Raw genomic sequence first — 12489 nt, 5'->3', positions numbered from 1 at the left:
TCACAAAGGCAGTCAGCTTAGTACTAACATATGAACCTTATATAACAAAAGGAAGAAAATGATGTCTATGAACAAGAGAGAATTGACTCAGCAGAGGAAGAATTCCCTCCACAGCTTGAACAAGCAAATCAGAAATGTTGTAATGTCCTCTAAAGCTAATTATGAAGCTAAAATAGCATTTCTAGCTAAGGATAATCAAAAGGCATTCTTTAACTTCATCAAAAATCTAAAAGGGAATGCCCAGCTATATGCCAAACTGGTAGTAGATGGTACCACTCATACTATACTGGAGGACATTGACAACTTGCTAGCTGACAGATTTGGAGCAAACTTCACCTCCCCTGTCCCCACCAGCCATACCCCAAAGCCAACCTGACATCAGTCCTCTGCCTAGTATTTCTAGACATCAGGCCATAGCTGCAGTCTCCACAGTCAAAACCAAGGCATCAACGGGACCAGATAACATCCCAGGTTGCTTATTAAGCAATCTAAACATGACCTACTGGACCCACTTGATGTTCTCTTTAACCATAGCCTGAGAACTGGCTTTGTTCCAGCAGAGTGGAGAACAGCAAGAGTAATCCCCTTGCACAAGGGGATGCATAAAACAGCCCTGGGAGCTATAGGCTCATAAGTCTAACCTCCCTCATCTGCAAGGCCATGGAAAGAATCATCATGGATTTTAACAAGGACATAGGCAACCTTCAAACTCTAAACCCAACACAATCTGGCTTTGTAACGGGTAGATCATGCTTACTAAACCTAGCAGACCTTTTCAAGAAAGTCATCAAAGATGAAGGATGAAGGTAAGACAGTATAATGCCTATCTTGATCTAGCCAAGACTTTTGACACAACCCCCCATTCAGGTATTATTGAGAAACTCTCTCAACTGGAATTAAACCTTATATCACTAGATGGGTAGCCAATTAGCTCCCTGACAGAACACATACTGTCAAAGTTGGTGACTCTACCTCTACCAGTAGACCCATCACCAGTGGTGTACCACAGGGATCTGTGCTGGGTCCTTTATTGTTTGGGATCTATTTTTCAGAAGTCCAGGCTAAAGTAGACAGCCTTTGGCTTAACAAGCTTACTGATGATTGCAAATTAGGTGCAATAATTGAGTCCCCCAATGATGTTAGCATATTACAGGAGGGGCTAACACTGAGAAATGACTGGTGCCAAAGCCATGGTATAAAAATAATGCAAAAAAGTGCATTATTATTCATTTTGACAAAGGGGAATTTCCTGCTAATGGCAATACTGACAGCACTACACTAAGTTCAAACTCAGTGGTGTGAGATCTGGGAATATAGATAGATAGCAATTTGGACTTTGACTACAACATTTCCGCAGTGGAAAGGAAAGCCTTGTACATTGTGCATAAGTAAGGGCATCACATACACATCTAAGGATGTTATAAGTTTACTGTACTCAATCCTCATCAGACCATTGATAGAGTACAATGCTCACTTCTACATGTACCCCACCAGACACCTGCAGCAGCTGGAGAGACCACAGAGGTTTCTCACCAAGAAAAATACAGGGCCTCCAAATCATGGCTTATGTAGATAGACTGTAAGCCCTGTCACTGTACTCTGTATCATGTAGGCTGCTGATTCGTGAATTGTGCCTGGCCTAAAGGGTAGTCCTGACCCTCTCCTGATGGAAATGCTGCACATCCACAAGTCAAATGGCACAAGAGTCACTCACTCTGGGGATCTAAACCTAGCCTGTGACATTAACAGAACATACTGGAGAGACAGATATATATCCCAGGGTTTTTATTATTTATTTTATTTTACATTTGTTTACTGAGACAGTCCAACTTTGAATGAAGCCAATTTTCAGTGGAGGCCCGGGGAGAAACACTCCAGACACATGTCTTTGAATTGGTTGAGGTTGCTGCTACTCTGGAATAAACTTTCAGTTCATGTGAAGCAGAGGTCCTCACTGACCCTATTCAAGCACAACCTGGACAAATGGATGGGATATCACAAAATTCACCCCAGTGGTGGCATCCATGTCCCTCATGGACAGGGGTAGTCAGTGTTTATCATGGATTCACTCTGCAAATTACATCCATCTAGTCAAGGACAGTTGAGGCAAATCAGGATTAACATGGCTAGGCTTGTAAGGGCTCTAGGGCCACTAGCCTATTAACTTCGTATGAACTTATGAACTATTTATCTAGTAAATAAACTTGCAGTTTTAATTTTGACCACTAGGGATCACTTGATCTGTTTGGATTGAAGTCTTTTAACTTTATGATTTAATTATAACTGGACAATTTTTTTAACATGTTATAACTGGCAGTAAACTCTCTTTTTCATACCTATAATATACGTATTTTGAAGCATAATTACCATATACTGTATTAACTTGTGTCTGTAAAGTTTCAGCTATATTTATTTCCAATAATCCTGTTTATTTACCTGTTTTAATTTCTATGTGCTATAATAGATGTAAATATCTGTTATATGCTGTAATAGTAGAAGTATCTTTACTATTACCTATGATTTCTGTATTTCAGCTCTATACCTTTGCATACCCTGTCAGCGTCTTTTTAACTTTCCATCTAATGTACTATAATTATTATGTAACGTGCACTGTATTCGGTAAACTAATTGACAAACTAGGACTGACATGCAATGCCTTGAGTATATTAAATAGCTTTTCCTACTTATTCTTTAGATAACTTATCTTAATAAGCCTGTTACAAATAATTCTGTCACTTTACCCTTAAAACTAATGATTGAATAATGTGGAGTGTGATGTAATTGCATGTTGTAAGCTGTCTGGAAATGCTATTAGAAATGTGTAACTGAATATTGATGTTATGTTCTGAAATCTGGCTTAAATGTACTATACTAACCTCATAACTGAATATGAATGTTGTATTCTGAATCTTAACTGAAATTTACATAATGTAATTGCTCTAGGGACCTAAACCTTGTCACCACAATAAACAGGACATGCTGGAGGGATAGATTCCTGTCCCAGAGACTTCCCATACTCTGGAACAGGCTACCCATTTATGTCAAGCAAAGTTCTTCATTAGCACTCTTCAAGAAAAATCATGATGAGTGGATGGGAAATAAGAAATAAACCCCGGGGATCACTTCTGTGTTTCTGATCGACAGTGGCACAGGAAAATAACTTTCCTGGGTGGCGTAAGCCAGGGAACCTTGTTGGCTAGGCTTATGTAGGCCCTTGGGCTGATAGCCTAGTACCTACCTATGAACCTATGAACCTATAATACTGTTAAAAATGTATAACTGAGTGTTAATGTCATATTCTGAAATCTGACTGAAATGCTCTATACTGAATGCATAACAGAATACGAATGGCATATTTTGAACCTTGACTGAAATATACATATTTATATTGAACATCTAAAATAGCTGTGTATAAATGTTATATTCTGGAAACTAAATAACCTTGGGCTTCGGGCCAGTTATTTTACATTAAGAAGTTGTGGTCTGCACTCTTGTGGGAGGAGAGGGTAGATTCTGCCCTTCTGAGTTGGGAGTTTCTGGTTAAAGGCTGAATGAATTTACGGTCAATTGCAACCAGGATAAGATTACTTTTCTGGATGTAATGGTCATCAGGGCCCCAGATAATACCCTCACTACTGAAGTATATAGAAAATTCCCAGAGTATAACTCTCTGATCCATGCCTCCAGCTATCATACTCCTCATATATGCAAGAATATCCCTAAATCCCAGTATATGAGGGTAAAACGTATATGCTCAGCCGAGGATTCATATTTACATTTCAGAGATGACCTTACTAAGAGGTTTAAGGAAAGGGGTTATTCAAATGAACACATTACACATGCACAAAATGTGGTTAATGAGATGAACAGGAATAAACTCTTAAAATATAAAGAGAAAAATGTTGATACCACAGGGAAACTTAGGTTTGTGATGACATATGGGAGGAACACAGGGGCACTTATTGATAGTGTATGCCGGAATTGGGATATTCATATGGCAGAAAATAGATTATCAGGGTTCCTTGGGGATAGGTGCTCTTTCTCATTTAGAAATAGGAGAAATTTAGCATCATATTTTAACCATTATAAACCGAGTAGCCCCTAATCAAGAGACAAAAGACAAAGTAGAAGGACTGATTGCTAAGGGGAGCCATCCATGTGGGCATTGTAGGCATTGTTGCAGAATGCTGAAAACCACTAGTTTTAGTAGTAAGAATACTAGCACAGTGTTTGAGATCCCTTTTTTCACTAATTGTAGTTTAGAATGGGTTGTTTATTTAGCAACTTGTCAATGTTCAGCCTTTTATGTTGGACAAACGTCCAGGGCTGTGAGACATAGAATATCTGAGCATGTGAGTGAAATTAGGAATCAGCGTAACACTAACACTCTTTTTAAACACACTTTAACCCATAAGACAGCATGTTTTCAATTTACAATTATAGACAAAATCATTGGCTTGCAACAAAACAAATATGGTTGGCATGACTTGCTCAATGTTAAGGAGAAAACATGGATAATTAAATTAGGAGGGCTTTTTACATCAGGGTTAAATGAACATCTGTGATTGGCTTCTGGACTGATGACATAGTATAAATAGGGTGCATTTTTCTTTGTATTTTCACACTGATGAAGGCTTAATAATAAATAAGCCAAAACCGGTATGTTTGGTACACTGCAATTATGTAATTGACTTTTATTCTGTCTCCATCATCTGCTGGTCATATTTTTGGTTTAAAGGCTTATTGTGCGTGCTTATTTGAACTGTTTCTTTCTGACAGTGTATGCTTTGTTTGCTGTAGCATAGATTAAATTCAAACCTGATGAATCTAGCTTTGTTTGTATAATTTGAGCAGTAATCCAGACCATCTTTTTTTGGAGAAGGTTCCCCTGCACCCTAGTGGCAGTTAGAACTTGTCTGATTGAAGACTGCCGGAATGGCACTCAGTTTTTAGCTTTTTATTGATTAATTTGTTTAAATCAGTTTGCTTATTTGCTACTCTTATATTAAAAAAAAAACAATTTATGCATCGCCGCTTAGCTAGGATTAAACTATTCCTGGCGCCATAAAGTCTGTTCTTCAAATTTTCCCTTATAACTAGCCAGTTGTTTTAGTTTTAGCACTCAGATCTGTTTCTTTGAGCTCAACAATTGTTCAGAACTCATTGTAGGCACTAAATAAGCTACAAATTACTACAGCACTCACCTTTTCTCACTTGTCTAGAGTAAAACAGTTTTTAGTACTTAATAAATAAGCACTTATCCAGGCATGTCTAAGGGTCAGCTCCAGGTGTTTTCTCCTGTCTACCTGATGAATCTGGTCATCTTGGGCCAATGCAGCAAATGCCTCATGTACACAGACAACCATCTCCTCCTACCACCAAACACTACAGCCTGTGAGAGATGCACTTACATAGCCAAACTGGAAGCAAAGCTCTCTTCACCCAAGACTGGACTAGACAGTCAAGAGGAGAAGGTAAACACTTGCACCACACCACACTCATCACATAGTCCCTGAAAACCTACACCACCAAAACACACACATAGCAACACAAAGCACACACCTACATTCATGGAGGCTCTCAATAAAAATCTGCTCAAGCAACAGAGACCTCCAAAGCAGAAAAGCATGCAACCTCCACCCCCCCAGCACAACCCAAATGACACATAGCCCACAAACTCAGTGTGTCACTCAACCACAGCACATAAGGTATAACAACGTACCCAACACTGTAGTCATAGGTGACTCTATAGTCAGGCACACTGATATTCCACTCACCAGGCTAAACAAGGAGAAAGTTACTGTCAGCTGCCTGTCGGGTGCCAGGATCTGCCACATAATGCATGCACTCAAGTCACTCCACAACAAGTAGAAATATGACTCTGCCATTGTTCATATTGGTGTGAATGACCTGAGACATACCCCCCCCTGGACTACATGAAAAGAGACATGGAGGAGCTCTCCGATCTTGTAGCTCAGGTAGGTATGACCCTAGCCCTGAGTATCATCCTGCCATCATCCAGAATGATACCACAGTACAAGGACAAAATGATTGACTTCAGCAATTGGCTAAGCTTCTGGTGTCATTCTAAGGGGGATACAGTATCTGTCTGCTTGGGATGACATGGTCGACAGACCACAGTGCTTTGCCAGAGATGGCCTGCACCTGTCGCCCTTGGGATTCCAGATACTGGCTAAGGCACATGCCACCCCTATAGTGCCTTTTTTAGGCAAGGATCAAATGACAAATTCACCACTGTAACAGGCACAAGCAAGCAAAAGCTGAGGGCAATGCTACTCAATGCTAGAAGTCTAAACCTCAAAATGCATTCATTTGAGGCAATCCTTAAAATGGAGAACATCAACATCTGTGCAGTGATAGAGACCTGGTTCAAGGCTCCAGAGACATCCCTGCATTACCAGGCTATAATTCATGCCACACCTTCCGGACCTCTAACCTGGACCGAAACACTAAAGGTGGAGGCGTGTCCATATTCATTAAGGATATCCACACCTCCAGGCTGGTTGCTCAGCATAATGCATCCGAGATTATCCAAGTCCAACTAACTCTGGGAAAGACTGCAATCCAAATTGTAACTTGCTACAGATTCCCCACCATGCTCCAGGATTCCCACATTTCTTGATACACTAGAAAATATTAGGGTATAACCCAACACTCTAATAATGGGCAATTTCAACTACCCCGCCATTAACTGGGAAAACTACTCATGTACCAACTCTTTTGCGCAACATTTTCTGGAATTCATAAATTTCAGTGCCTTGGATCAACTTATCCACACCCCCACCAGGGGCAGCAATATCCTAGACCTGGTCATAATCAACATGGGTGACTGCTGTTCCACACCAGAGGTCAATTCCTCGTTGGTCAGATCCGACCACAAGCTATTCAGCCTAGACATCCACATCCCACCCCCACCTCCCATTAGGGAAACCACCATAAAGACTTTTCTCCAAAGCCAACTTCATGCTTCTTAAGACAGAAGTGGCAAACTTCACGACACCCATGCAGATGGACAATAGAGGTACGACTGCTGAATCCTACACAATTGCACTTTATAAGCACTTACACGAGTATCGATAAACTCTACAACAGAAGAAAGAAACTGCTGCAAAAAAAGTGTAAAACCCCATGACTGGAAGAACTCCCTGGACAGCCTCAGTAAGAAGCTGGGATCCCTCCTAAAATCCTCCAAAGCTAGTTATGAAAACAAAATTGTCACTGATTCTAAAGACAACCACAAAGCATTCCATTGCTATGTCAAGAATCTCAATGGCAACACTCAGATCTGCTCTGAGTTAAAACACAATGGCACAAAATATACAGAACCAGCTGATATTGCCAACATCCTGGCAGATAGGTTCAGTGCTAACTTTACCCCCCCCTCACCCCCTAAAGGGCCCATCTCTATACTGGAAGAATTAAAAGTTCCTGAAATCACGGCCACACAGGTAAAAACCACACTCTCCAAAGCCAAGAACACAGCATCCATGGGACATGACAATATCCCAGGCTGCGTTCTACATGAACTACAAAATGAACTGGCACCCACCTAAGCACCATGATCAATCATAACCTCACCTCAGGCTTTGTGCCCACTGAATGGTGCACAGCAATGGTTATCCCACTCCACAAAGGGGGAGCCACCACAGACCCTGAGAACTACTGCTCCATTAGCCTAACGAGCCTGGTCTGCAAGGCCATGGCACGTATCATCATGGAACTTATAAACAAAGACATTGGTAATCTCCAAACTCTGGACCTCACCCAGTTTGGGTTTGTAAAAGGCAGATTATGTCTCCTAAACCTGACTGACTTCTTTGAAGCAGTCACCAAAGCCATAGACGAGGGTAAGGTAGTTCACACAGCCTATCTAGATCTCACCAAGGCTTTTGACACCATCCCCCATTCTGGAATTATAGACAAACTTACTAAACTAGGTATAAATCCCTATGTCACAAGATGAGTTGCCAACTGGCTCACTGACAGAACCTGCACTGTGAAAGTAGCAGACTCCAAATCCGACTTCAGACCAGAGACAAGTGGAGTACCACAGGGTTCGGCCCTGGGTCCTCTCCTGTTTGGTATCTACTTTTCTGAAGTACAGGCTAACATAGAAGATCTTTGGCTAACGAAGTTCACAGAGGACTGCAAACTAGGAGCCATAATTGAAACTCCTAACAATGTGGACATCCTACAAAAGGGCCTCACTGAGACAGATGCCTGGTGTCAAAGCCATGGCCTCAAGCTCGATGCCAAAAAGTGCATTGTCATCATCCCCTTTGGTAAAAACTCAGTACCCATGAACTACCACATAGGTGGTAGTCTGCTTAACACTGAAAGTGTGAAAAGAGACCTTGGGGCACAGGTGGACAGCAGTCTCTCCTTTGATAATCACATCGCCACAGTAGTCAGGAAATCCTTCTACATGGCACACCTTATCACAAAAGGTTTCTCATCCAGGAAAAAAGAGGTCATTGTTCCCCTCTACTTGTCACTCATTAGACCCATTATAGAGTACAACATCCCTTTTGGTATGTACCTCACAAGACATCTACTGGAAAGGCTGCAGAAATACCTCACAAAGAGGATTACCAGCCTCAAACAGATGCCCTACACAGACTGTCTCAAAAAACTCCAGCTTTACTCCGCCACATATCGCCTACTCAGAGGTGATCTCTGCCTAACATAAAAAGCTATGTCAAACCCAGAGCTGTTGGACATGCTCCACTTAAAGAAATCCCAATCCCTCTGATCTACATGCTCTAGGGACATAAACCTTGTCACCACAATAAACAGAACATGCTGTTGGGATAGATTCCTGTCCCAGAGATTTCCCATACTCTGGAACAAACTACCTATCTATATCAAACAAAGCTCCTCATTAGCACTCTTCAAGAAAAATCTTGATGATTGGATCAGAAATAGGAAACTCACCCTGGGATCACCTCTGTGGCTCTGCTCAACAGGGGCACAGGAAAATACTTTTCTTGGGTGATGAAAGCCAGGGTACCTTTTTGGCTAGGCTTGTTTAGGCCCTAGGGCCGATAGCCTAGTACCTACCTATGAACCTATGAACCTATAACCTAATACTAAAGGAATACCTTTTCTGCCAGTGTTACCAGAACACAGATAAAAAGCATAAGCTGAAATCTGTTAATTTTATATTCTGGAGACTAAACTATTAGTAAAGGAATACTTCTTCTCTGTCAGTATTATCTGAACACAGATAAAAGTATAAACTGAAAATTAGTACTGTTATACAATTGTCTGAGAACATTAAAACATTTGCATGCTTGCTTTAACTCTAATCTGCATAAATGCACATCTGTTATATATACATTTTAACTTTAAGATTATAGAAACACATTTAAACTTAAAACTAGTACTGTTATGCAACTGTCTGAGAACATTAAAACATTTGCATGCTTGCTTTAACTCTAATCTGCATAAATGCACATCTGTTATATATACATTTTAACTTTAAGATTTTAGATAACTGAAACACATTTAAACTGAAAACTAGTACTGTTATACTATTGTTTGAAAACATTTGCATACTTGTTATAACTCTAATCTACATGAATGCATACCTGTTGTGTACACATTTTAACTTTAAATAACTTAGATAACTGAAACACATTTAAACAAACATTGAAGGCTTGTTTTTCTGTACTTGTGTTGTGAACCACAGCTCTTGCCATGTTTAGGCCTTATTCTGCATTGTCCCAGTCACTGCTGAAGTATTGGAAGGGCTGCTTTCTTTAATCATTTTATACTTAGTCCTTCCAAACATCCCATTTTGCATCTCCTGTGCAAGGCTGGGTGACTGATGCAATCTTGACTGCATTTACTCTGCATTCTGGAAAAATCAGCCTTGAAATTATTTCAATATCCAAAGTGAAAGTGTGTCTTTTTGCAATATCTACAAAGCACAAAAATGCCGTATCTTGTCCTTAAAATAACATTTGCAGCTTTAACAATTATAAACTTGTAGGCTTGATCATTGCTCTCACTTTATTTGTATTTTTCTGCATGAAATACACAAATGCTGCTAATAAACTCTTGTTAAGTCTGTTAGCAAAGTGATAATGTACTATAGTGAACTAGACCAATGTTACTAATTAATACATTCTTGCAAGTCTGTAACTGAACTAATAATGTGCTACAGTGAAATGGAAAGGTGGTAACTTCATTATTAAATTCAATGGAAACCTCACTCACATTGTATTTCCCTGTCATCCTCAAATGAAACTGAAGTAGTAATCAGATACTGTATTACTATTTTAACAAGTTTTACATTTCTGTACCTCTATAAAATTAATTTTAACTGTTGAACTTTCTACATTTACTCTATAACCCTCAGGTCGTAGTTTCTCTGTCCACTACTTGAGATGTCATTCTTTCCTTAGTTGACTTAATTTAAAATTTTCAGTACGACTTTATGCTGCAAGGATTTATCATTACTGTCTACAACTTTCTTGGATGAATAAGACTGTCAGTAATAGTATTAAACTGATCTTTATCATACTGCTTTATGGCACACAGTACTGTCTATGATTCAGTTCTTTAAGCTGGCCTGTGATTTGATAACTCAGTTACGTAAGTCTATGCCTCTGGTGTGCTTGGTAAACTGGAATTTCTGCATGAAATATATACAATCCTGAATTGTTTACATATACACATTTATTATTAGAGGTTAACCAGTCTGATTCTGAAACTTTACTTGTCTGTCCTTTATAAAAGTATGTGAAGTTTATTAATTTTCTAACATGAGATATGAACCTGTGGCTTTAATGACACATTAAAATTTATGCTACACACTTTTCATGCATGGGATTTGAACTTTTGACTGCACTGTCACTTTTAAAATGTAGCATTGACTTTACATTTTACATTCTGCACTCTAGCAAAACATTATTCAATATCAGTGAATGTTTTTTTTCTCTGTATCAAGATATTATTGCATTGCAACACTTTACTAACACAACAATGTCATTTGCCAGATCTATCACAGTAAACCATTTATTCTGTGAATTAACTTGGCTGCCATTTCTGGTATATCCTACATGATATGTGCTTCCAGAGTGTTGAATGCATACTGTTACCTTTTGTTTTCTTACTGGCCACTTCCAGTATGTCTTGGCTTAAAGATACCTTTTTTGAAAATGTGGTAACTTGACTCCATGCACTTCAGCTGTGGTAACTGAACTGGAACTGGTTTTATCTTTAACCTCTAAACCTGTGTGTTCCTGTCATAACCAATTCTTCAAATTCAGGACACTTGCACAATCTACTGCGTACAAATTCTTATGAGTCATGTATGTGTACTACATTGCATTCTGTAGCATTTTTATTTTTCCATAAAATTTGTACTGAAGGAAAACTCTGATAACATGTCCATACCTAGTACAGAGTTGTTACACTTAGAACTGTACACTGTTGTAATCTTTGACTATTTAAATCCTGACAAAACTGCACTTGTGTCTTCCAGTGGAGGTCTATTTATAACTGAAATTGATGTGTCTGTATTAATCAGTACATTATTCTATGATTTCTTTTCTGCAAAGAATGAAATATCATCATTTCTTTCAACCTTAAACAATGACAGATAAATAATCTGGTTTGGTGCTGGACTGCCACACCCTTTATAGATAAGCTGAAAATCCGTTTTTATAGAAGTAGCAACAACACTGACTTGAGCTATGATATGCATTTTTTTCTTTGTTTTGCCCTGAAACACTAATAACATTGACTTGAGCTAAGGTATGCATTTCTTCTTTGTTTTGGCCTGAAGTCTTTATATTATTCATGCTGGTGTTTACTTTATCAAACTAATTAAAATCCACACTCTCATTCTTCTTATCCCCCTTCAGTGCAATATTTGCAATGGCTTCTGAAAACAATAAACTAGAATTTATTATATTTGAACATCTGTATTAGACATAACATTAACTTGAGACATTGCAAATGTTGACTTTGTGTCTTGTCTGAAAATCTGCATGTTACGTACACTGACAGTGTTTACGTCTGCAGCTACAATCCTGTGTCTTAACTCTGTATGTTGAATTACATGTAACCTAGAATTTATTACATTCTGAACATCTGTATTTGAAATAACATGACGTTGGGACATTGTAAATGTTTGCTTCGTGCCTTGTCTGGAAATCTGCATGTGACATATGCTGACTGTGTTTACGTCTATATATACAATACTGCGACTGTATTTTGAATGACATGTGCTGTAGCATTTACACTGATTTCTGAAGATTGTAAACAAGAATTTGTGCTATTTAAGTCTGAAACTATACTGATAGAAGCTGACTCACTCTGAAAATCCATTGCGGTCTGTTTCTGTGATTTAACCTTTTTGCATCTAGAAAGATTTAACATTCCTGAACTAATAACCTCAAAATTTAAATAAACATTTCTGGAACATACTCACTTTAAAACGTATTAAACCAAATAACT

The sequence above is a fragment of the Protopterus annectens genome, chromosome 1.part2 (genome assembly GCF_019279795.1).
Source record: "Protopterus annectens isolate FY-2018-M chromosome 1.part2, PAN1.0, whole genome shotgun sequence".
In the NCBI taxonomy this organism is placed as follows: domain Eukaryota; kingdom Metazoa; phylum Chordata; order Ceratodontiformes; family Protopteridae; genus Protopterus; species Protopterus annectens.
This window is presented reverse-complemented; position numbering follows the sequence as displayed.